The 23,764-nt window shown below is 28.0% G+C and overlaps 1 protein-coding gene, 1 long non-coding RNA gene and 2 other non-coding genes across 10 annotated transcripts in view; 2 read left to right on the top strand and 2 right to left on the bottom strand.

Annotated features, from left to right (window-relative positions):
• LOC107442127 (neuron navigator 3) overlaps nt 1–23,764 on the bottom strand; it is a 521,654-nt gene that overhangs the window by 252,675 nt on the left and 245,215 nt on the right. The gene's annotated exons all lie outside the window — the stretch shown is intronic.
• On the bottom strand, nt 12,703–12,775 carry TRNAA-AGC (transfer RNA alanine (anticodon AGC)). Its single transcript has one exon. It is a non-coding gene; the product is annotated as a tRNA-Ala (tRNA).
• On the top strand, nt 17,716–17,788 carry TRNAA-AGC (transfer RNA alanine (anticodon AGC)). Its single transcript has one exon. It is a non-coding gene; the product is annotated as a tRNA-Ala (tRNA).
• LOC139425404 (uncharacterized) overlaps nt 17,734–23,764 on the top strand; it is a 58,016-nt gene continuing 51,985 nt past the window's right edge. Inside the window, exons 1-2 of the long non-coding RNA XR_011636657.2 lie at nt 17,734–17,826; nt 18,445–18,525. This is a non-coding gene — a long non-coding RNA (uncharacterized LOC139425404). The remainder of the gene's footprint in view (nt 17,827–18,444; nt 18,526–23,764) is intronic.

Raw genomic sequence — 23,764 nt, 5'->3', positions numbered from 1 at the left:
GGTATTTTATTAAAATTAACGCATAGATAAAAATTCTGAATTAAATTAATATGCAAATTGGTTACTTAAAATAGGAAATGACTGATTTAATTTCATCTTCCAAAACTGCGGATCTTTTATCTTTGTTAAATTAAAATGTTTTTAAAAATTTTAAATGGATAGTAAAAAGATTATCGAGAATGCACTGAAGATTGTGTAAATTTTTTCAAATGCTCCAGTTTTTTAAAAAAACCCATAGATAAAATAAAATTTTCAACTAATTTTTTATTCTTGAATTTTTTAAGTAGGTTTACAAAATTCTGCAATAACATAGGTGCTTTAAGCTACGTTTGAAATGAATTAATCTTTTAATCCAGAAACCAGTTTGCAGGAGCCCGAGTTAGAAAAATTGCTCAACTTCGGCTCTGGTTAGTTAAAATTTTAGTTTTATAGGTGAAAAGAAGAAAAAAAAGTCTTAAGGATCAAAAATCATAAGCAAATATTTATAATTATCCAAACTATTACTTGAATAATTATCACAAGATTATAATTTTTACATTCGGTTAAATAAATTTTGTTAAAATTACCGTACAGTATAATAATAACATTTTTAGTAAAAAAATTATATAATTCTGTTTAATAAAATCGAAATATACGGTAGTTTATCTGTTCACATAGTAACGGTTTACGGGAAATTCTAGTTTTCAAAATTACTACGTAAAAAACACAAAACTTAAAAGTAAATTTAACCGAATAAATGGTGCCATGATAAAATTACCAAATTTTACTACATTTACCAAATGTTACCGCATTTTATAAATACAACATTTTATTATTAATTTTAGCAAATCGTTTCTTTATAAATTACCGAACTTTTTGGTATTCCCATAGGGTCAGAGAGATGGTAAATTTTAACATATTCTGGAAGCTTTGATCAAACTTTTTTTTTCTCAGTGTAGAGAGCATTAATATTATCGTAAAAATATTTATATTAACGTACTTATAATATTATCACATTCCTTGGAATTGGTGGAAAATTTAAATGAGTACATTTTAATAGAGTAAATTACATTTTAGTCAAAATCGGAATCAAGTTCTTAGTAAGGTTCGGAGCTGGAAAAATCAACAATCCCCCATCTCCACAATTCTGACTCATTTACAAAGAAATTTAGTAACGGATCCAAAAGGGTCAAAATAAAGAAGATCTTTTAAAATTTATTATAAATTGTAAGGAAAAATTCAAATTAAAATACATTTATGAGAAGGAAAAAAAAACGTATTACCAAATCAAGTTCAGTTTGCTGGATTTCTCACGGACAAAAAAAAAAATCTGGTATAATTAACGTAACGTATAGTAATGGCATTTTTGGTAAAAAGCCCCATAATTCTCGTATTAAAAACCAAAATTGTATTTAAGCCATTCATTTGGGAATTTTTCCGTTCCTATGGTAACGATTTACCAAAAATTCATGTTTTCAAAAGTATAGTTCTTATTGTCCTACATTTAGTAAAAAAATCAGAAATACGAAGTAAATTTATCCGATTAAGTAGTTTTTATGCCACGCTTTAAGGTTTCATGATAAAATTATCAAAATTTGAGACATATACCAAATCTTATCACGTGTTATAAAACCATATTTTGCAGCTAATTTTGCCAAAATCATTATCAAAGAGCTTAGGTAAAAGTTTCCTAGCTTTTTGGTGCTCCCTTAGAGCCATAAATACAGTTAATTTTACTATATTCTAGTAGTTTTAAAAATGCTTTTTTTTTCCTCAGTGCTGATAAGATTCAAATTCTGATATAGTTCATAAAATATCTCTTAAATTGTTTATGAATTAGAATAAGGTTCATGAATTAGTTACAAAACTTGAAACTTCTGGCCCGAAAAACATTTGTTCTAGTTAGCAAACGTGGTCAAATGGAAGAAGACTTTATAAACACCGCTGAACATTTAGGTAGAAAACGAATGTAATTTAAAAGAAATTAAAACGCCGCAGAAATTTTAACAAGAATACATATTTCTGTAAAATTAGCCATGTCTTGTTGATTTCGGAAAAAATTTTTTGAAAATCAGTTGAAAATATTTTAATGTAATATTCAATTTTGCTTCAATTTTCCATGTAAAGAAATTTCCGTTTTATAATAATGTACTAACTTAAATAAACTTAACAAATGAAAAAAAAAATCTTCAATTGAATAACTCGTTGATTAGAAAAAGGAAATAGATATCAATTCCAGCTTCAAAATAATCATTAATTGTACTTTCTTTGCTGGTTAGGATGAAAGATTTTGAAAGGAATTGGAACAAATAAAATTAACTTAATTAACACTCATGTCATTTTCTAGTTCATTACAGCTCATATTTATTTTGAGTCATAAAATTCAATTAAAAGCACAAAAGAACTGAATTTAATAAAGTTCCTTTCATACTAAAACTAGGTTAAAATAAATTTCCATTCATAAACTATAGTTAACATGTGAAATAATAATATTTTATGTCCTTATCACAATTCGCTCATCAAGGAATACAAACCAAGTAATTATAAACTTCATAAATTTGAATCAAATTTCGTTTTATTCAATTCAATGAAAGCCACAAAGAAATAAATTGGCGGAAAATAACGAGGCTTTGTTCTTTGATAATTCCCGACGAAATGGATAATAAAGAATAGAATGAAATTAACCCCACACTTGCCTCCAGCAATTGTTAAAATGATATTTTAATTTGATTAAAGCAACGTGAGAAGTATTCATAGTTTGAATAAAAGTCGATGCGCGATGACAAAGAGCGAAATTAAAGAGAAATAATTTTTCAAAGATTCATATTGTGGGGAAAATGCAAGACACTAAGAAAAGAAATTAGAATTATTATTATTTTTTTACCATTTTTTTTAAGAGTGTCATTCTTATTTCTTATACGTTGTCTTAATTCAATCGTGTTTTTATGTTAATTATGTTCATTTTTATGTTAATTTGATTTAAGCAGCGTGAGAAGCATATGTAATTTGAGTATATGTCTATGAGAAATGACAGTGGGTGATATTGAGCAGAACTAATTTTGCTAAAGATCCATTTTGCGGGGAAAATGTAGACTTTAAGAAAAGAAACAAGAATTATTATTGTTTTTCTTTACTGTGATGCTTTTTTAAAAGAGTATCATTGTCATTTCTGATATGTCGTCTAATCTAATTTTCATGATTGATGAAGAATTTCAATTAACATTTTATAGGAAAGCAATTACGTCTGCTCAAACTAACATTTGAATTTATTTAAAATATACACTTAGTTACAAAAATTTCCCTCATACTTAATTTATTTTATGTATCTCATTTGGTTTTAAAATAATATTTAAAAAAGAAAAAACTACAATTTTTCAGGGCATATGATTTCACAAACTCCTTTCTTCAGAATTGTTTGTGATATTCAACTTACAGATTTTTATTTATTTATTTATTTTGAAGAAAAATAAGATAATACGTAACAGAGCCTTTTTGGAGTGCCCAGGATTGTTTAAAAACTAAATTTAATTTTAAATTTTAATTAATGTGCATTTACTTTATAGTAGAAAAATTTAAGAATACATTTTAACTAGTACTTCATTAATAAATATATTTCTGATTTTATCATCATTAATTTTGTAGACAAATATTTGGAGTAAAAAATAATTGTAAAAATAAGAAAATAACAAGAGAAGTATTTTATCAGTATATGTATATTTATTTGCTGTAGGTTTTGATGTAGTAATTGTACAGTATAAAAACTGTGGTGTAATACCCATCCGAATTTGATGTTGAAAAACTAAAAAAAATGTGTTTAGGATTATTAGGATCATTTTATTTCAAGTTAATTTCACAGTGTAGTAAATGAAAAAGTGTAAAAAGAAATTGTGTGAAATTACTGTTAACAATGAGGATAAAAAAAATGAAAGTATATTTTGTAATACTTATATATAATTTTTCAACATAAAAATTTTTTTGGCAAAGTTTATTATATTTTTATCTAATTCGTAGCTTACTTTTTTATGTTTACTAAAGCTCCATTTTTTTCTAAAAACGAACTGAAACATTTTAAGTTGATAATTTAAATGCGTGTATTTAGAAAGAAAAAAAGAAGGATTAAGTGAGTTAAATATTACACTGGTTAAAATTGATATTGAGTTAGATCAAATAAAGTTTAAAATTGTTTTAATAGTTATCTAAATGGTGAAACACCAATTTAATACAAGTTTTAAAAATGCTAATTCCAACTACTTGATTTGGAACTGAAAAAAAAATTACAAAATAAAAAGTAAAAAAATCAATTCTAATAAACATTTAATGCATCGTAATATTTATCTTATACCGGATTCGTATAACCTTCTTTTGGATAATTTTCTAATTTTTTATATCAAATAAGAATATAATTTTTTATATCAATTTATGTAAATAATTTTTTATAGCAAATTTTTTCGATTCGGTATCACAATTCAAAAAATGAATTCTCAAAATAACATGGCATAAATTTCAGAATATGAATCAAGTTAATTACGATTTCTGAAAAATCATTTAAATGAAGAAAACATAGAACTATTTATTTGGTATCATAAATCATGAAAATCGGTATCCAATATACCGCTTTAAAATGTTAAAAGCAAAATCACATAATATTGTAAGAAAAATAACTTTTATTCTATTAAAATTTTCTACATTGCAACTTAAACAATTAAAGAAATATACAATTCTAAAAATAACTAAACAAATGAATTCAAAAGGAATTAACATTTCCCAATTTCAAACTTTCAAAACTTATTACAAACAAATGGATTGAATAAAAAAAATTCGCAATCCCCATTACATTGAATAAATGGGTGTTAAAATGAGGTGAAATTATAATAACTAAAAGTTACTCAATGTCCATAAATGATTTAACGCATCATTAAAATTGCTTTGATGCGGTTCATTTAATTTAACTTAACATAAACATTTTGGAGCTTAGCGTTCTTTTTATAAAAATTCTTCTTCCCTTTGTCCCCCCTTTGAGTGTAAACTGGTCTTCATCAAGCTTCAGTCATTCGTGTCAAATTCATTCCGTCGGGTGCTCTGATCGTTCTAAGTTTCTGGAAAACAACGGGTTTATGATTACGATAAAGTAAACATTTTAATGTTTACTCTGGAGGATGGTTAGATCGTCTTTTATAGTCGGTTTGAATTGCCACGAAATGCCATTTCGGGAAAACAACCGAAGTTAGAGCAAAAGGATACGTTGAGTGAATTGGGGAGAAAATGCTACTGTTTTGCATATAAACTTTACGAAGTTTTTTCAAAGTTTGTCATGGGAAAATATCATAATTCAGCTTTTTAGGCAAACCTTAAACATTGATGACATTTTTATTTTTGGTTAAAAAGACGCTTACTTTGTAACCGAGTTTCATAAAAAAAGGAGAGAAAAAAACTAATCAGTAGGGAACCGATTATCCGGGACGATCGGGACCATCGCTATTCCGGATAACTGATTTTTCCGGTTTTCTGAATCGCTACAAATAGCCGTTTTTTTATTGTTAAACCCAACTAAAAAAATTTTTTTTCGCAAATAATCTTAAAAAGAAGAAAAAACGATGGAGTAATACACTAATGATTATTTCCAAAATGATGGTAAGGTAAACATCTTTAAAAAAAAGAACGAAAAATCCTAAAATCTTATGAGGAAAAAAAATTTTTTTTTTTAAAAAATGACGGGAAAATTTATCGAATTTCGCTCCGGTTTTTTGGTTTTCCGGTTTTCTGATTTCCGTATAACGGGTTCTGTACTGTATTATAAAAAAAAATATTGATATGCTTGTTAAAAACTTTTTTACATGTATGCCCTTTAAAATCCCTTAAGTCAAGTAAAGGTCCCTTAAATTAGATTATTTTTTTATCATTTAAATTTTTTTTGAAAAGTTTTCTGTTATAAACAACATATAGAATTTATGGTTTTAGAATGAATTATTTGAAATGTAAATTTTATGCGATAGGAATATTTGATTAAAAATAGTATTTTATGAGAATTTAAAATAATTAATTTTTTTGAGTGAACTAACAAAGGTTTTTAAAAGAAATTCATTTAACATTTGGTTTCAAGCTTATTTTTGACAAAACATTTTCAAAAAAAATTGCTTGTGTTTAAAAAGTGTTTTAATTAATGCCTCAAGTCAGCAACTTCACTCGTTATGATGGGTCAATAAACAGGTATAATAAAAAGGTGGTAAAATTGCATGGTAATGACATTTCTGGTAAAATAAACCCATAATTCTAGTTAATAAAATCAAAATATACTGTATTGAAACCATTCATTTGATAATTTTTTACTTCAAATGGTAATGGTTTATCAGAAATTCTGGTTTTAAAAAATTATAGTTCTTATAACCACGCATTTAGTAAAAAATGCAAAACCGAAAATAAAATTTATCTGAATGAATGGTTTTAATACCATGCTCTAAGGCAGGGGTTGCCAAACTTTTTTGATCATCGACCCCTACATAATTTTTCGAAATCTCCATCGACCCCCATAAAAGTAGTTTTCTGTTAATTAAAATAAAACTCTATTAGATACTGTGTTTGTACATTTATTTTATGATTTTGAACATTTATTAAAGTAATAGTACATAGTGTAACAATAGTTTTATGAAAAATATATTAATGTTGAAATATAAATACCTTAATATTTATGAAATAATAAGTAATTATAAGTAAGTAGAAATAATAAGTAAAGTAAGCACGGATTTATTGCTTCTTAATCAATGACATGGGTGTGCCTGGTGCTTTTTTTTCTGCAAGGTTCGTTATATTGGGATCAAAATTGGTCAATTTTAATCTTAAATCCCCTCGAAACTCCACATTTAATTTATTTCTGTTCTTAGATAAGATTGAATTTACGTGACTGAAACCGGCTTCAACCATACAGGAAATTGGAAATGCTATCATAAATGGCTGAGCTATTTCGTAAAGTCTCACATATTTTTGCATTATATTTATATTTGTCCAAAATTTGCTTATTGTTACATTTTTAAAAAGCGTCTTTGCTTCAAATCCCCATAATAATTCAGCAAGCTCATCTTTCAGGTTGATATCCACGTTTTCAATTTGAGAAGAAAATGGCACAATAATCCAATCAGGGATGTCAATGTTTTCCAAATCAACAAAACGCAGTTTAAAATCGTCGCTCAATTTTTGAAGATTACCTGTATATATTTCCAAGCCTTCTTTTATTTCTAATTGTCACATATCGGAAAAATACTGATAATCCTTCGACCAATCGATCCTTCCGGTGCGGTTCGACCCCCTGGCTCAGATCGACCCCCGCTTATGTTAAATGGACCCCTGGGGGTCTATATAGACCACTTTGGCCACCTCTGCTCTAAGGTATCATAATAGAATTACCAATTTTCACCACACATACCAAGTTTTATCAAATATTTCAAAACTGTATTTTGTAGATAATTTTGTCGAAATCATTACCAAAGTATTCGGGTAAAAATTACCGAGCTTTTTGGCGTACCCATAAAGCAAAAGCTCAATATATTCTTGTAGTTTTGAACAAATTTTTTTTCTCCGTGTACCGATAAAGGGTTCAAACTATCAATATCATTGTTCAGGGTTGTATCGATTTTTCAAAAAATGCAATGGCTATTAGTTTTCAGTTAAATCACTAATTATGATTTCAATTATGTTAAATCAAATAATATTTACAAAATCATTTTTTTGTCATAAGATTATTATTTCAATCAGAGATGAAATTTCAGTTAAAAAATTTGTAATTACTTTTCATTTACAAATTTATAATATTTTATAATGTTTAAAATAGTTCTTCAATACCTTATCATAGTTTTATAAAATTCGAAAAATTACTATTCAAATAAAATAATAGTAATTTTTTCCTGCAGACATTCTATTTTTAAGGAAAGTATAATCTTACATTTTAAAAGAAACCATATATAAAACTTTCTAAACAGCTCTTTTAACGGAAATTACTAGGATACTTCGAGGAAAACTTATAAAACTTCTTTCAGGTCGGGAAAGCGTTTCGAAATTAAACTCAACTCAGTCAAAATCTATAAACATCTTTAAAAGGCCGAAAGCTCTACAGCTACAGCGTTCGAAATAATATTTTCGATGAAGAGTAAGGCTTCTCAATAGCTTTTAATTAAAACTTCAAGTTTCAATTAAGTCTTATTTTCGTTACGAAGCCGTAGTTTAAATATAGCCATAGCCGTAATTTTATTTTGCTCTTTATTGCTAAGCATTCGCCATCTCGCCAAATGCAATAAAATCGTAAATTTAGCAATTAAAATTTTATTTTGACGAAAGTATTGGCAAATGATTTTTTCCACTGGAAAGAAATATACATATATTTAACTCAATTCTCAAATTTATGCTAAAAGCAAACCAGTATTTTTTTCATCCGATTACAGTAATTTTCGGTGGATGCTCCGCATATCCAATTAGAATTGGGTTCAATTAATATAAGACGGATACAAACTACCGTAAAATAGTTTTCTATGGGAAAAAATTAATAATGACAAAATAGTTAAGATTTGTATTTGGCGAAGACTATCGAAACTTGGCAAAGACTGTCGATATTTGACTAATTTAATGGCTAACAATTTGAAATCCTTAGCGTGTGTCTCGAATAGGAAATAATTTTATTTAATTAAATAACATGGTTTCTTGTATTAATAATCGCAGATATCTCCGATGGAGTAAATCAGGTTCGAATCCCAACGGTGGCTAATTGATAAGAATTTCTCAACTGACTCGCACAGACTACAGTGCTGACATAAAATATCCTCAGTAGTACACGCATCATGGATGTAAGTCCTCTTGCTGCCAGGTTAACCGTGGGATATTTTCGTGGTCTTCTTCTCCATGTAACGAAAATGCGGGTTAGTCCCATTAAAAAGTCCTCCATGCAGGCAAATTTCTCTCCATATTGATCCAGGAGTTCTCTTGTCTTCCGAATCAGTTCAAAGACTGTGAAGTTGAACATTGGTAGTCGTAAACTCAAAATAATAGAATAAAAATGTAACTATTATTAATTATCATTGAAATTTGGTAACTGTAAATATTGTCATTATAATAAATAGCCCCTTTTATTTTAGACAGTAACTAGCAATTATTAATAAAAATCGGTTTTAATTAATAATAACTTTATTCCTTTGAAAACTATTACACTGATTACTTAATTGATAATTATTAATAATCAATACTCAAAAAATATTTACTTCATCTAAATAATTTTCAATAATCTCCGGAAATTGAATAACATTAACAGTAAGAAATACACTATCATATCAGTTCAAGCTTACATGATAACGTCAGATCTTTTAATCGTTAAATTATTTGAGTTAGTCACAATGAATGATGTAAATACTTTAAGCAATTTTCAAATTTTAGTTGAATTAATTTTTTTTTGTGCTTAGTAAAATGTACTAATAAACGATCAAATTAACGCAACGCCTCCCAATGAGTTAATAGGTTCGAATCTTGGCTAAGGAGGATCGATTCTTGCACTCCACCCAGCTCCTACCATCCACAGTTTTGACAAAAATAACCTTCGGTAAATGGGGGCCCATAGTCGTCGGGCTAACCATGGGTAGTTTCTATTCATCCAACACAAATTCAGGTTAGTTACACTCAAGCTTTCTACACAGGCAAGATTGACCACCTAATGCTTGGTCCAATAGTTCCCTTGTCCTCAGGGTTGGTATAATAATTCAAAAATTAAGGAACTTAATATCGATATAGGTCGATCAAACTGAATATCGATATAGGTAGCTTCAAATTCGATATAGGTCGGCTGTTTAATGTTAGTTATGAAAATACTCTGGTTTTTGATTCATCGAAAATTATGGTTCAAAAAATGATTAATAGTAACGTTTCTTCATCATTTTTTTTATAATTTGATTACTCTTATTGTTATTAAAATTTGTCATATTTGAAAATATTCCTTCAAATAATTTATATTTCAATAGCCTGAAAATGCTTTAAAAATTAAATTGTTGGAACAATTGAAATACAATCAAGTTTGACTAAAACAAAGTATAATAAACACTTTACTTCAAGAAATAATAATAAATTAAGTAAGTAATCTGTTGTGATCAAAGTGAAAAATAAATGTTGCATTAAGTTTGTTTTTCAATTTTTATGCAATGAGGGATAGAAAAATCAATAAACATGTTTTGCCAAAAAGCATTGTCACAGACAATTTAAATTGCAAAATACTTGCCTCCCTCTAAAAAGATGAATTGCTTTCTCCTTCTAATAAAAATATTTCGAGCACTCTCAAACTTTTTTACACTTTCTAATTTTATTTTCATGTATTTTTTTTAAAATTAAACTTCTTGATGGAAGTAAAATGAATTTGGCAAGATGTCACATGGGAGTAATTTTTTATTTTTTCTCTTTCTTACTCTCTGCACTTAATGTTTTCTGAATTATTTTCTTTTACGTTTTTCATAGTCTGCATTGAACAAAAATCCCAGACAACGTTGACTGAGTACAGAAAGAAGTATTAAGAGCTTGAGTACTTTGCGAAGCATTTTCTTTTTCAAATTTTACAAGCTGGATTAAAGGTTTGAAACTTACAGAGAAATTGTTGTAAAAACAATATTTAAATTGGCAAATAAGTAAGTTTATTTTTAATTTTAATTATTTCCCCAGCAGAAATTTTGAAGTAGATTTACTTATAATTTTACGCAATTTACATTGGATCAAATATGAAATAATATTAAGCAGACCTTCTAATTCAATATCTAATACCAAAAGAAAAATCTAATAATGAAATATATCAATATTTACAACACAAATTTGGCGAAGTTTGATGAATAATCTTCAATAAATTATGGTATAACATTAATGATTAATATTAATTTCAATTTTACGAATTAAAAATAAAGGAAATGGTCATGAAGAAAAAATGATGTTTGGTAAAGCATTACCGTGTATTCAATTGTTTAATGGATTCATATATTTAAACTTCTGAAGTTACTAGACAAAGTATGCAATAATATTAGCAACACAAAGTCGGAAAAGTCTCATAAGCGATTTTCAATAAGCAATTAGAAAATTTATTAAGATAAATTTCTGTTTTAAGAATTTTAAATAGAACTGAAAGATGCACAAATGTTGGTAAAACACCTTACCTTAGTTTGTATTAAATCGCTAAAAAAGAGGGTTATATATTGTTATTAATAGTATTGATAGAGCTTCTAAAGTATTAATATTTGTATTTCGATTTGAAGTATTAATAGAGATGGATTCTACAAGCAATGAATAATTGCATCTTCACATGGCGCAAAACTAAATTTTGATATTAGGAGCCAGAGCTTTTGAGACCAAGGGTTACTTAGGTTACTTCCCAATAACGTTAAAAATGAAAGAAATTTGTGTAGTTTTCTCACTTTGAAAATTACTTAAAGCTAATTAAGACACACCCTTCCAATGATAAATCTTTTGAAGAATTTTCTTCCATTTAGTTACTTGCTTGTTCATTAAACCAACTTTTGTTTCAGAACTATTTGTTTTTCTAGCGGTGGAGATATCTTTGGCTAAGGACGTCGGAGCTCTATCGCCAAGGAAAATGAAAAAAAGCCACTATTTAAGTGCTTTACACTTGAAATAAAACGATGTCTTTAAAATATATATATCAAGATGATATTGATGCCGTGAAGAGTTATCAGGGTTTTAAAACAGAAGAATGCCTTAAATATTTTAAAAGTTATTGAACTTTTTTAAAAATCGCCAATTTGACGATATTTTTCCGCCTGGATGAAAATTATTAAAATCACTGCCTTATTCTAAGTTTTTGCAACTTCTTATGAGCACATATAATGCAGCATTGGAGTAAGTTTTTAAATATTGAAAAGTTAATATATATATATATATATATATATATATATATATATATATATATATATATATATATATATATATATATATATATATATATATATATATATATATATATATATATATATATATATATATATATAGAACATAGGAAACTTTAATTAATCTTTTTATGTAAAGGTAATTTGCAACTTAACCAAACTTTCACTTCAGATTTAAAATTTTAAAAAATAGCTAGATCAGTTAAATTTTTAAAATTAAAGACTGATTTACCTTGCGCCATATAAAGTTTGAAAATTTGCATTATATTTCAAGTACTGATTAATTGTGTTGAATAGGTTGCAATGCAAAATTGGAGAAGACTGATCACTTTTTAAGCAATAAAAGCAATTTGATGTCCTTACACAATTTTCCAGAAATCCTGGCTAATTATTGCAATAAAAATGACAAGAAAGAAAAAAAGAAAGGAAAGAAAAAAAAAAAACAAATTTAAATCAAAGAACAACAAAATAATGAAAATTTTAAAGATGAGCAAATTTTGGGACTATATATATATATATATATATATATATATATATATATATATATATATATATATATATATATATATATATATATATATATATATATATATATATTAATATAAATATATATATATTAAAATATATATATTAATAAATATATATATATTAAAAAGATTAAAATAGTAAATAGCACAAAATTTTGCAAGCAGTAAAAAAAAACAATAAAAATGAATTAATATATAAAATGTTCTTTTGAAATAACTACGTAATGACGTGTAAACAAAAATAAAAATACTTTATTTACTTTAAACATACGCACTTGGAAAAAATTCAGTGGAGGTGCCGGGTATCGATCCCGGTACCTCTCGCATGCTAAGCGAGCGCTCTACCATCTGAGCTACACCCCCTTCGATTAACGTAGATGAAACATAAAATAATAACGTTATTGTAACAAACATGACCTATTCTGTAAAATACCTGCAAGGGTGGGTGTGGCTTTTAATCTTGAATTCGCCTCTTAATCTGCATTATCTATGCATTAAGTAGAAATAATAGTTTCATTTATTTGTTTACAACACGTCTGCTGATAAAAATAGACTATAATCATATATTTTACAGGGATAAAATGAAAGTAAAAGGCTATAAAGCAAGCCTAAATACGCTTTAGCTTTTTAATATAAATAACAGTCAATAATAACAGTCTTAACATTCATGAGTAACTCATCAAATTCACAACAGTTATGAAAAAACCAGTTCACCAAATTCGCAAAATAACATCATTTCATATGATCACGGAGCCTTTGGAAAACAGCCTTTCGAATCATTAATTGTAATTAAATTGTTTAAGTTCATTAAATAAGTTAGTTATGATAGGGTTTTTTTTATCATTATATTTTAGAATTTTTTTGTGGTGACAATATTAAAATGTAATCAAAATAAACTGCTGTAGGTAGAATTAACCATGCTTGCGTTTTTTTTTTTTTTTTTTTTTTTTTTTTTTTTTTTTTTTTTAATTCTAGGGATATAGTTTAAAAAGAACAACAACAAAAAATATAAACTTTGACAGCAAATGTCTCCAAAACTGAGATGATGTAAAATACTTAACACGCAATATATGATTGCAAATTTTGTATGATTTTACCTGCAAAAAAATTACAATTTGGGTGCTTTGCAATTTGGTAACAAAACAAAATTACAAACAAAAATTACAATTTGGGTCTTCTGTTTGTGCAAACCATTTTACCTGAGAATAAAGAGTAGTGAGTACATCAAAATTGATACGTCAGTTGTAGTACTATATCGAATCAGAAAATCACATTTCCGCTAAAATATTTGGATGTCGCCCCCGTTTGAAACAACAAAATAGTAGCAGAAGCATTCAAATCAAAATTAATAATTATCATGCTCAATAGAATATTCTATTTTGAACATGATCTGATTATGAAAGATTTGTTTTTTCGAATTTTAACTACGCCATAACGAAAAAAATTTTGTGTTTTTAAAAAAAAAATGTATATAAATAAATAGCTATTTAAATAATTTAGTAAATTTTTTTGTTTCATTAATAGTATTGGATAAATTGAGCGAAAATTATACTGCTTTGTGCTGAATAAATAAAGAAAATAGTACAATCGCATTTTACAAATGATAAGAAACATTTTGAATCGTTTGCTCAGAAATATTGTAAGCCATTTAATTTAAAAAATATGCCTTAAAATGTATTTCGTACATCAATTATAAATGCCTGCAATCTTCATCATGTACGCCATAATAAAAATTTCTATGTTCTATAACCAATACACAAAGATGATATTTTTTTTTTTATATATTCACTACTTTAAAAAAATACCTGGTATGAAAAATAGTATGAATACGTTCAACGTCACTTTCTCGAAGTTTAATCGCGGCAAGTCACGAAGGCAATGAAATTTCGATACATTTATATTGAGATGGCAAATGCGATATTATTTATTGTAAGTACATTTATGTTTCTTCTAATATAATACTCGAATGAGAAGTTCAAGAAACACATTATTTAGCAATAATATAGGCTATTTTTTACTTATTTAGGAATTGCCTTCTCTTCTGTTCTCATTTTTACATTTTTTTTAATTCATTAATTTCAAAAGTGAAAAATTCTTGCTTGGTTTTGCTAAACACCTATAAATTATAAGCAAATAAAAAGCAGTAATTTCATCATAATATCTTAGAGCAGCAGTTCCTAAATGGTGTTCCGAGGAACCTTAGGGTTCCGTGACCGGTAACACAACCTAACTCTAATGTCCAGTTAAATTTATTTTTACGGTTCCGAAACCATGTTAGTAGTAAATGGTTACATAATCGCATAGTTTTGTACACATTTTTTTAACCACACCAATTGTTAACGGTATCAAAACCGTAAAGGTAAAAAAATTATCCTAATCGTAAACTTTACCGTTAATTGGATGGACAGACTGCTGCCGGTGATTTTACCGTAAGTTTAGAATGAAAATTCTAACAGTGCAAAATACTATTGAAAGTTCTTTTTTACACGTTATTTAGCTTTATTCATTTATAGAGTAAAAGTTCACCCATTCTTGATTTGAAGTTGTTTACATTTCTTTAAGTCGATCAAGTATTTATTCAGATTTACAGTTTGATGCAGCATGTAGAGCGAGAATCGAAATAATATCTTCTCGGGAAGACCTAAGGTCACTCTTTGAGGGCGCGAAAAGAAGTACAATTCGAATTCTTCAATAAAACAATGGCCTTTCTATGTTGATAGAAATTAGAAATTTGTAAGCAGTAGAGGTGTGTTCATTTGCCTGATTTATCATAAGGCCATAGAGGCCCTGGCCTGGTGCCCTTTAAATGTTATAAATGATTTCTTTTTGTTTTTTTCCTCAAGAATAATGATTTAACAAAAATTGCAATATTTATAAGCTCAAATTTACAAATATATCGTAATTTACCCAAGTTGGAAATAATTTAAAGGTTCTTCATGAATAAACAACAAGCAAATTTTGTTAGAAGTTATGACCGGGCCTCTGACATTTCTGAGGCTATCGTATATTGGACCCTGCATTTCTAGTTCCTTGGCCTAGGGCAGGGGTCGCCAAACTTTTTTGATCATCGACCCCTACATAATTTTTCAAATTCTCCATCGACCCCCATAAAAGTAATTTTTGTTAATTAAAGTAAAACTCTATTTGATACTGTGTTTGTACATTTATTTTATGATTTCAAACATTTATTAAAGTAATAGTACATTGTGTAACGATAGTTTAATGAAAAATATATTAATGTTGAAATTTAAATGCCTTAATATTTATTAAATAATAAGTAATTATGTATAAGTAGAAATAATAAGTAAATAACTGCATATTTACTGCTTCTTAATCAATGAGATGGGTGTGCCTGGTGTTTCACATGCATTGATAATTTAAATTGATATCTAAACTAAACGAATGGTCTAATCGAAACAATAACTAATTATCCAAAACTATAAAAGTTTTAATAATGACACTGCAAATATTCAACACTGTTCCAAGTTTGCAAAGATAGCTGTGAAACTGCGTATGATATTTGCGCTTGTAACGTCAATGCTCGTCACACTCGACATTTGGACAAGCGCACATATGCATATGACTTATAAACTGTGCTCAGTTTGTGCCACTGCTCGCTGGTACGTAAATACTTGTTTCACCCGAATAAATATAAGTTTATTAATTTATGTTTTATAAAGAAACTGATATTAAGTCAATTGTAAAAAAATTCACAAATTTTATATACTCAATTAGGTATGTGCAATTTGCGTATTAAGAACTGTTTTCTCTTCGACCCCAAATCGACCCAGTATTTCCGACCCAGTAATCGAACAGTATTTCTTAAAATAACTCAGATAAATCCATGTAGTTTTTGTTATTAATGATTTCAAGAAGCCAGGAAAATGACAGCATAAAAACCTAATAATAGATTTTAAGCCAGAAAATTGGTTCTTTATTCATGCAACAAGACATGTTCAGATAGGAGGTTATCTAATCAATCTATTAACTTAAGATATTGATTCCCGGCGCTATCTATTTTGGTTATAAATCACTATATAAAAGTAGCCAGGAAAATGACAGATTTTCATGGGACAAACAAATTATTGACAGAAAAAATTATTTTAAACGAAGTTTTAGTAAACAATACCCTTTGTGTATATTCTAGAAATGCTTACATGGGATAAGATAAAAAAAATTGGATTTTGAAAAATGTATGGGAAGTTTTGAAGCTAGTTATTAATGGAAATATTGTTTGGGACATGCCAGGAAAATGACATTTTGATATTCAGTTAAATTTTTTAAGTATACAAAACAGTCAATGCTAGTGCAAAGTCATTTTAAAATGCTAACAACAATGATATTTATTAATTTTTTTTGAAAAAAAAGTTCTTTTAGTGTTATAGTATTAGATCTTGGAGCAAGGGACAGTAAATTGTCATGTTTCGTGAGAATCACCCATATACCTATATTGCTAAACCAGACCGTTTTCGATGTACCTTTTCTAAGAAATTGCTTATGATATTGCTTTGAAATTTTTTAGAGAAATTTGAGACTATATTAGTTGTACTCTGTGATAATGTTTCAGTGTTAACAGGAATACTTTTTGAGTTATGAAGGATTTTTGATTAAACTTTTAAAAAAGTTCACAGCTCATAATTTTTAAAAAATTTCCGTTAGAGACACATATTAACAGTTATCACAGTGTAAACATGTATATGAAAATATTCTGTGGCAAAAAAAAATTGAAGCAATATCTTGTTTTAATGCTAAGAAAAGGTACATCGAAAAAGACAAGTTTTATCATTATCTTTACATGCCCTACCGATTCCCCTTAAAAATTTAATAATTATCATTTTATAGTTTTTGAGAAGGACATAAATAAATGAATAATTAAAATATTGATAACTTTGGAAGTCATAAAACTATTTTCATTTTAATTATTTTAAAAAATATTCTTTGCATTTATTTTCGAACTTATTTAAATGCATATTAAGATACATGCCTAATACATATCTTGATCGAAATTTAAATTTCATATTCGTAAACTTTATATTAAAAACCTAAAGCGTATTTTTGCATTGGTTTATAGCCTTTTACTTTCATTTTATTCCTGTAAAATATTTTATTATAGTCTATTTTTATCAGCAAACGTGTTGTAAACAAATAAATGAAACTATTATTTCTACTTAATGCATAGATAATGCAGATAAAGAGGCGAATTGAAGATTAAGAACCGCACCCACCCTTGCAGGTATTTCACAGAGTAGGTCATGTTTGTTACAGTAACATTATTATTTTGTGTTTTATCAATGTTAACTGAAGGGGGTGTAGCTCAGATGGTAGAGCGCTCGCTTAGCATGCGAGAGGTACCGGGATCGATACCCGGCACCTCCACTTCTTTTTTCCCCCCCTCTGAAGTGCTTGAGTTAAAAGTAAATAAAGCATTTTTATTCTCGTTTACATGTCATTACGTATTTTTTTTAAAGAACATCGTTTGATGACATTTTATATATTTATTCATTTTTGTTATCTTTTATTTTTTTTTACTGCTTGCAAGATATTATTTAAACAAGAATAATTTTTTTAAACTATTGATTGATTTTTCGTAATTTTACTTTTTTAAATGTATTTTTATTTATAGGTTATGTATATTTTGAAGAGTAATAAAATGATAAATGATGTTAAAACTGATATATTACATAGATATAGAATGCATGCGAAATGAATTATTCTTTTCTGTTTCTTGCCTTGATTTTTCTACGAATGGTGTCGTTTAATTTTTCAATTTTTGTTTTTTACTCTATTTCGTTAGCATTAAATTTTTTATAATCACGTAATTAAAATGAGTATTGCAATACTAAACCTGAAATTAATTATATAAATTTATTTTATATTTAATTCAAAATTTGTAGACTGTTATTTTTTATTGTATAACGTTTTAAACTTTTTATTTATGCAATTTTAAATGACATTCGAAGCGAAATAAACTGTTTGTAAACAAGCTTTCTTGTATATTATTTCCTTTAATTCCTTTTAAATTACAATTAAAGGAAGCAATCTGGAGTTAAGATCCATTACCAGAAAAAGCCACGTGAGAAACCAGGCTATTGGATTAAAAATTATTGATTAAAGTATGTATTTTAAACTTATCCACGTATTCTTAAAATAATTTTTCAATTTTTTAAGTAGTATTTCCTTATTGTTTTATGAAATATATCATTTGCAACAAAATATAATTTTATTAAATAAGACTTGTTCAAAAAAGTGTAAAATACGTATAGTTATTTTCGATTGATTTATTGTGATAATTTGATGTCTAATCATTGGACGAAAACAGGGTTGGGTTAAGGTATGACGACGCCTGGTGACTAACCTGGGTACTGATGTCTAAATTGGGCCCTACCTATACTACATTATGCAAAACATACCTGTATTGAGAAATCTTTCTTATAAAATTCAGTTCTAATTAAACGTTCTGCATGAAATTGTAAGTGTTAAGTGTAAGTGTAATTGTAAGTGTTATGAGCTACCAAACGTACAAAATTTAAAAATTGAAGGAAACAAACTTGAATTGTTTATTTTTTTCTAAATTTGTTTTATTTGCGTTAGCGGAGACCCCAGAAAATTGTGCGGGTTTCATAAATGGTTACAAGAAATTAGTTAGAAAAAATAAGGGAAATAAAAGCAATTGTGCATTTAAAATTACGCAAAACTATTAATGATTCTAAAAAGGCCGGGATAGCACTTAGTAGGTAGGGCACTTAGCCTATGTCCAAGAGTTCATGGGTTCGATCCTCACCGGCCGAAGCCCCCCGTGTAGTAAATGGTGACTGATGCACGTTATATCTGTGGAGTCCCAAAGTCCTCCATATTCCCAAAACACATCAATACCTCTGGGGATACTGATCTAGGAGTTTCCTTGTCTTCTGAATTGGCTCAAAATTATGAGGCTACAGAGTTGAACATTAGTTGTCGTAAACCCAAAATTGGGTCGGCTGTTCAACGACGGATAAAATAAAAATAAAATAATGATTCTAAAAGAAAATTGTAAGACATTAAAACATATATAATACTTTTTTTTAGGAAATCACAAATATCAATTCTATCTTCGTAAACTATAGAGTTCACCAAAAAATATACGGGTCTCGGACTTCAGCCTCAGTAGCCCCCCGTTTATTCAGGCTCTGGATGAAAAAGTTGTTTTTATTTAAATTGAATGGTTCATTGTATAAGTAGTGAATATTTAGTACATAAAACATAAATGCCAACAGAATTCATAGTTAGTAGCTGTTGACGTTATTGTTCCCAACTTCATTGAAGTGCCCTATTGCGAGTGATCACTTCCATAAATCCATAATCTGCACTTTAGTAACACGCCTTTTGATCCCAAGTACTGTTAAAACAATGCTCTTCCTTTTGCTAGCTGGAAAATAAACAATGCTCAAACAACTAATAAATAAAGGAGTACTCCCTATGAATGCATCCAACCATTTTATGAATATTCGATCGGGAACGAGTAGTTATCTAACTTCACACACCCCTCGTAACGGAGTTCCAGCAATTAATTAAAAATTCAAGCAATTCCTTTGTTTTCCTATTTCGGCTTTGCTATCCAGGGATTAAAGTATTTGTCATGGTATTGCTGAGAAAAATGTCACACGTCCTCGCCTTTTCGCGTGTAAAAAAAGAAATAGCAAAGCCGCTTTGCTTTTATTTATTTGTCTTTAAGTTCGGAAGTAATTGATATTTCGAGGTGTTGAAGTATTATGTTTGTTGAAGGATTGATGACCCCGACTTCCGAAAAAGTTTCTTGAACCTGTAATTGTGATGGATTAGGAGGGTTTTTTTTCTCTCGCATTGTTTCCAACGCTTTGGAATTGATAATTTGTAATCCACCTTAATAATGTTGCTTTGTTGTTTCAAAATATGTACAGTTGAGCTGTGCATAAAAAAATTGACAACACACAATGTAATTACTGTAAACATTAAGTACACGCGTATCAATAAACGTGGTTTAACATTTGTTTACTATAAACTAAATTCTGATGAATTAAAAATATGGGATAATTTTATATTAATAAATCACACAAACAACAGCAATTACAGCACAATGAAATAAATATTTGAAAAAAATATTGGTAAAAAAGTAAACTAAAAAGATAAACTTATTTTAAAAATATTGTTACTAATATTCAAAAATTGATAATTGTTTATAAGTGGATTATGTATGGAAGTATAAAGAAGAAAATGTATAATAAGTGTTAGTAAAAAAGTATACAAAAGAAAAAAAAAAGAAATAATCAACTTTCGATGATAAGAAAGTTAAAATTGAAAATATTAAAAAAAAATTTTATTTGACAAATTAGTTCGTTTTTTTTTTCAATCAATACTACAAGAGAATATATGGCTTATTTTCACTTTTTTTTATTTTGATTGTTTCATTATTTATTTATTTTCACACAAATTTTACACTTGGAGAGAGCATATTTATCATCAATGCCTTAGTGTAATTTCTGAAGAAAAACAATTTCTTTTTTTTTTGGGGGTGGGGGGTGGGGGGGGGGAGATAACTGTGGAGAACCTATTAAAAAATTATACAGTGTACCAAAATAAAACTTTTATATTTATTTTATTTAAAATTTTAAACCTATAAAATGCGTATTATCAATGAAACGCCACTTATCGTCGCACGTAAGCGATGCGGATGTATAACCATAACTAACCAATACAATAATGTCAGTCAACATACTGTCCAATTTTTTTTTTTTTTCACCTCTGAATTATGCGTAATTTATTGTTTAGTTCGAAATATTTTTTGCAAAAAATTTTCACTATCCGTTTTATGATTGTGTGCCCTTGAGAGTTAGTTATGATTTCAAGAAATATAGTCATGGTTTGATTAAATTTTGTTATAAATTTATTAAATTATAATATTATACAGAATAAGTTTCGAGCTTTTTCTTCCCTGAGCCTCCTTAGAGACATAGTCTAACGTAAAGTCATTATAATGTGACATTGTAATGCATGTTTTAATTTTTTTTCAATACTTACTGTCATGTAATTAATTGGTTAAAAATATTTTTAAGCGGTTTAAAATTAACAGAATTTTGAAATTAAGTATATTAAAATTTAATAGTGCTGTGACCGGAAATAAATATACTCATATTATAGAGAATTGACTTGGATTTATTAGTACTTAAATCGTAGTTCCAACATTTTTACTAGAATTTAAATTCGAATAATAATTTAAAAGAAAAAAAAACAATTTATAGATGACGCTGGTTTTTTTTTATCAGTGATCTTAAACTTGACATGATAATGAATGACACCAATTTGATGAATATTATACTTAGTAAATATGAACAGTCACAATTATTATGACTAAGGGTCGCTGAAATTTAAAATTCCTGGGATTTTAGTAACGCATTATTAGAAACCAAAAAAACCCTAAAAGGCCCTAATTTTCCGAATTTCTTAAAAAAAAAACAAAAAAACAAAAAAAAAAAAAAAAAACAGGTTAAATTTTACTAAAATATGGATTCTTCACAAAGATTTTTTTAACGCCATGGTGACCTGACAGTTGGAGTTTATATACACCTTTCTATAATTAAAGTTGTTGCCTTCAATAAATATATTTTTTATTTAAAGAAATACTTGTCAGGGTTTCATAATTTAAATTTTCTAAAGTAAAAATACATAAAAAGCACAATGCTTTAGAAAGCTTTTAAGTAATTTAATTTCATTCTACAGCGAGACGAAAATCACAAGAAATCAACTCAAAATCAACGGCAACCCACTCGTGGCACCATCGTCCTACGGAATTTTCATGCATGTCCGCCATCTTTGAAGAAGAAGAAAAAAACGAGGTTAATTAAATTTAGCGCTTGCTTTTTTATCCGAAGAGCACTCGAGTCCACGTAATCTATCATGATAGGAAGTGGGTTCATAAAGGCTGCTTCTTTCTGCGATGATTGAGTGGATTGGATATGTATGCTCGATAATCTCACTGATCTTCAAAGCGAGGACAGACGCTGTCTCCAGCAAAAAATGTGCTTGTCGGCGTCCATTTTAATAAAGAATGAAATTTTTCCTCTTTTTCTTGCTTTAATTCCGGATTTGTAGAGAAAATGCCAAATAGGGTAAAGATAAATTAGTAAGGAAGTAAGGTTTAAAAGATCAAAAGTAGCAGTGAGGTAGGAGTTCTTTTGGAATTTAAATATCGCGATATACTGTCAGACAATATTCCACATTTACAATTTCCATTCATTGGACAATAGTTTTATTTCAGCCGTAGTGGCTCTGGGGATGGAGCTCTCGAATCTGAATGAGGTGACTCGGGTTCAAATCCCAACGACGGCTGGTCGATAAGAATTCCGCAACCAGTTCACGCAGACCACACTGCTGACATAAAATATCATCAGTGATAGACGGATCATGGGTTAGAGTCGCCTTGCCGTCAGGCAAACCGTGGAAGGTTTTCCTCTCCATAAAAAGGCAAACGCGGTTTAGTTACATGAAAAAAGTCCTCCATTTACCAATCAAAAATTTTCTCCCAATACTTGATCCACGAATTCCTTGTCTTTTGCATTGGGTTCAAAATTACATTACGTACACCCAAAAATTGGGTCAGAAAAACTATAAAACAACTATTTTGTCTATAAATAGTTGTATGAAACGACTATTTGTAGAAAACTGCAAAATTGGGTTGTTCAAAGGCAGTTAGGAAAAAAATATATAAAATAGTAGTTTTATTTTTAAAATGAAGAGAAAACACTCGTTCTTTTAATATCAGTTTCAGAAATCAATGAGTAAGTTAAGACTGGATTTGTATAATGGATTTGCCGAGTGAGTTAAGAGTCAATACTTATAATAGTATCCGGGGCCCCCACTAAGCATTTGCCACCTCGCCAAATGTGATAAAATAGTAAATTCTGCGAAAAAAAAATTTTTTTTGGTGATTGATTCTTTCTTTCGAAGAGAGGAATATATATTCCTCTCAATCCTTAAAAAAATTAATTAATAAATAAAGAGGTCCAAATGATATTTCCTGAACAAATCCTGTATTTTTATTCGATTACCGAAATTTTCGTTAGATACGTCGCATAGCCAACTAGAATTATATTAAGTGTAGATAATGTAAGCATTAAGCAACAAGAAATATGTAATCATGAGACAAACTACTATAAAATAAAGATTAACACGCTCGTTGCCGTATCACTCAATATCACTTTTTCCGTACAGTTTGTGCCAATAAAACAAATTAAGCATTCGCAATATGCATATTATCATCCAGTTATTTTTGCAAAAAATACGTCTCCTCTTGACAATGCATACAATAACGTGACAAAAACATAATATTGCTTCAAGGTT

Source organism: Parasteatoda tepidariorum, chromosome 1 (assembly GCF_982258835.1).
Source record: "Parasteatoda tepidariorum strain Cologne lab strain chromosome 1, Ptep-v5.0, whole genome shotgun sequence".
Lineage (NCBI taxonomy): Eukaryota > Metazoa > Arthropoda > Arachnida > Araneae > Theridiidae > Parasteatoda > Parasteatoda tepidariorum.
Note: the sequence above shows the minus strand (reverse complement) of the source record. Positions and strands in the feature narration are given on the sequence as shown.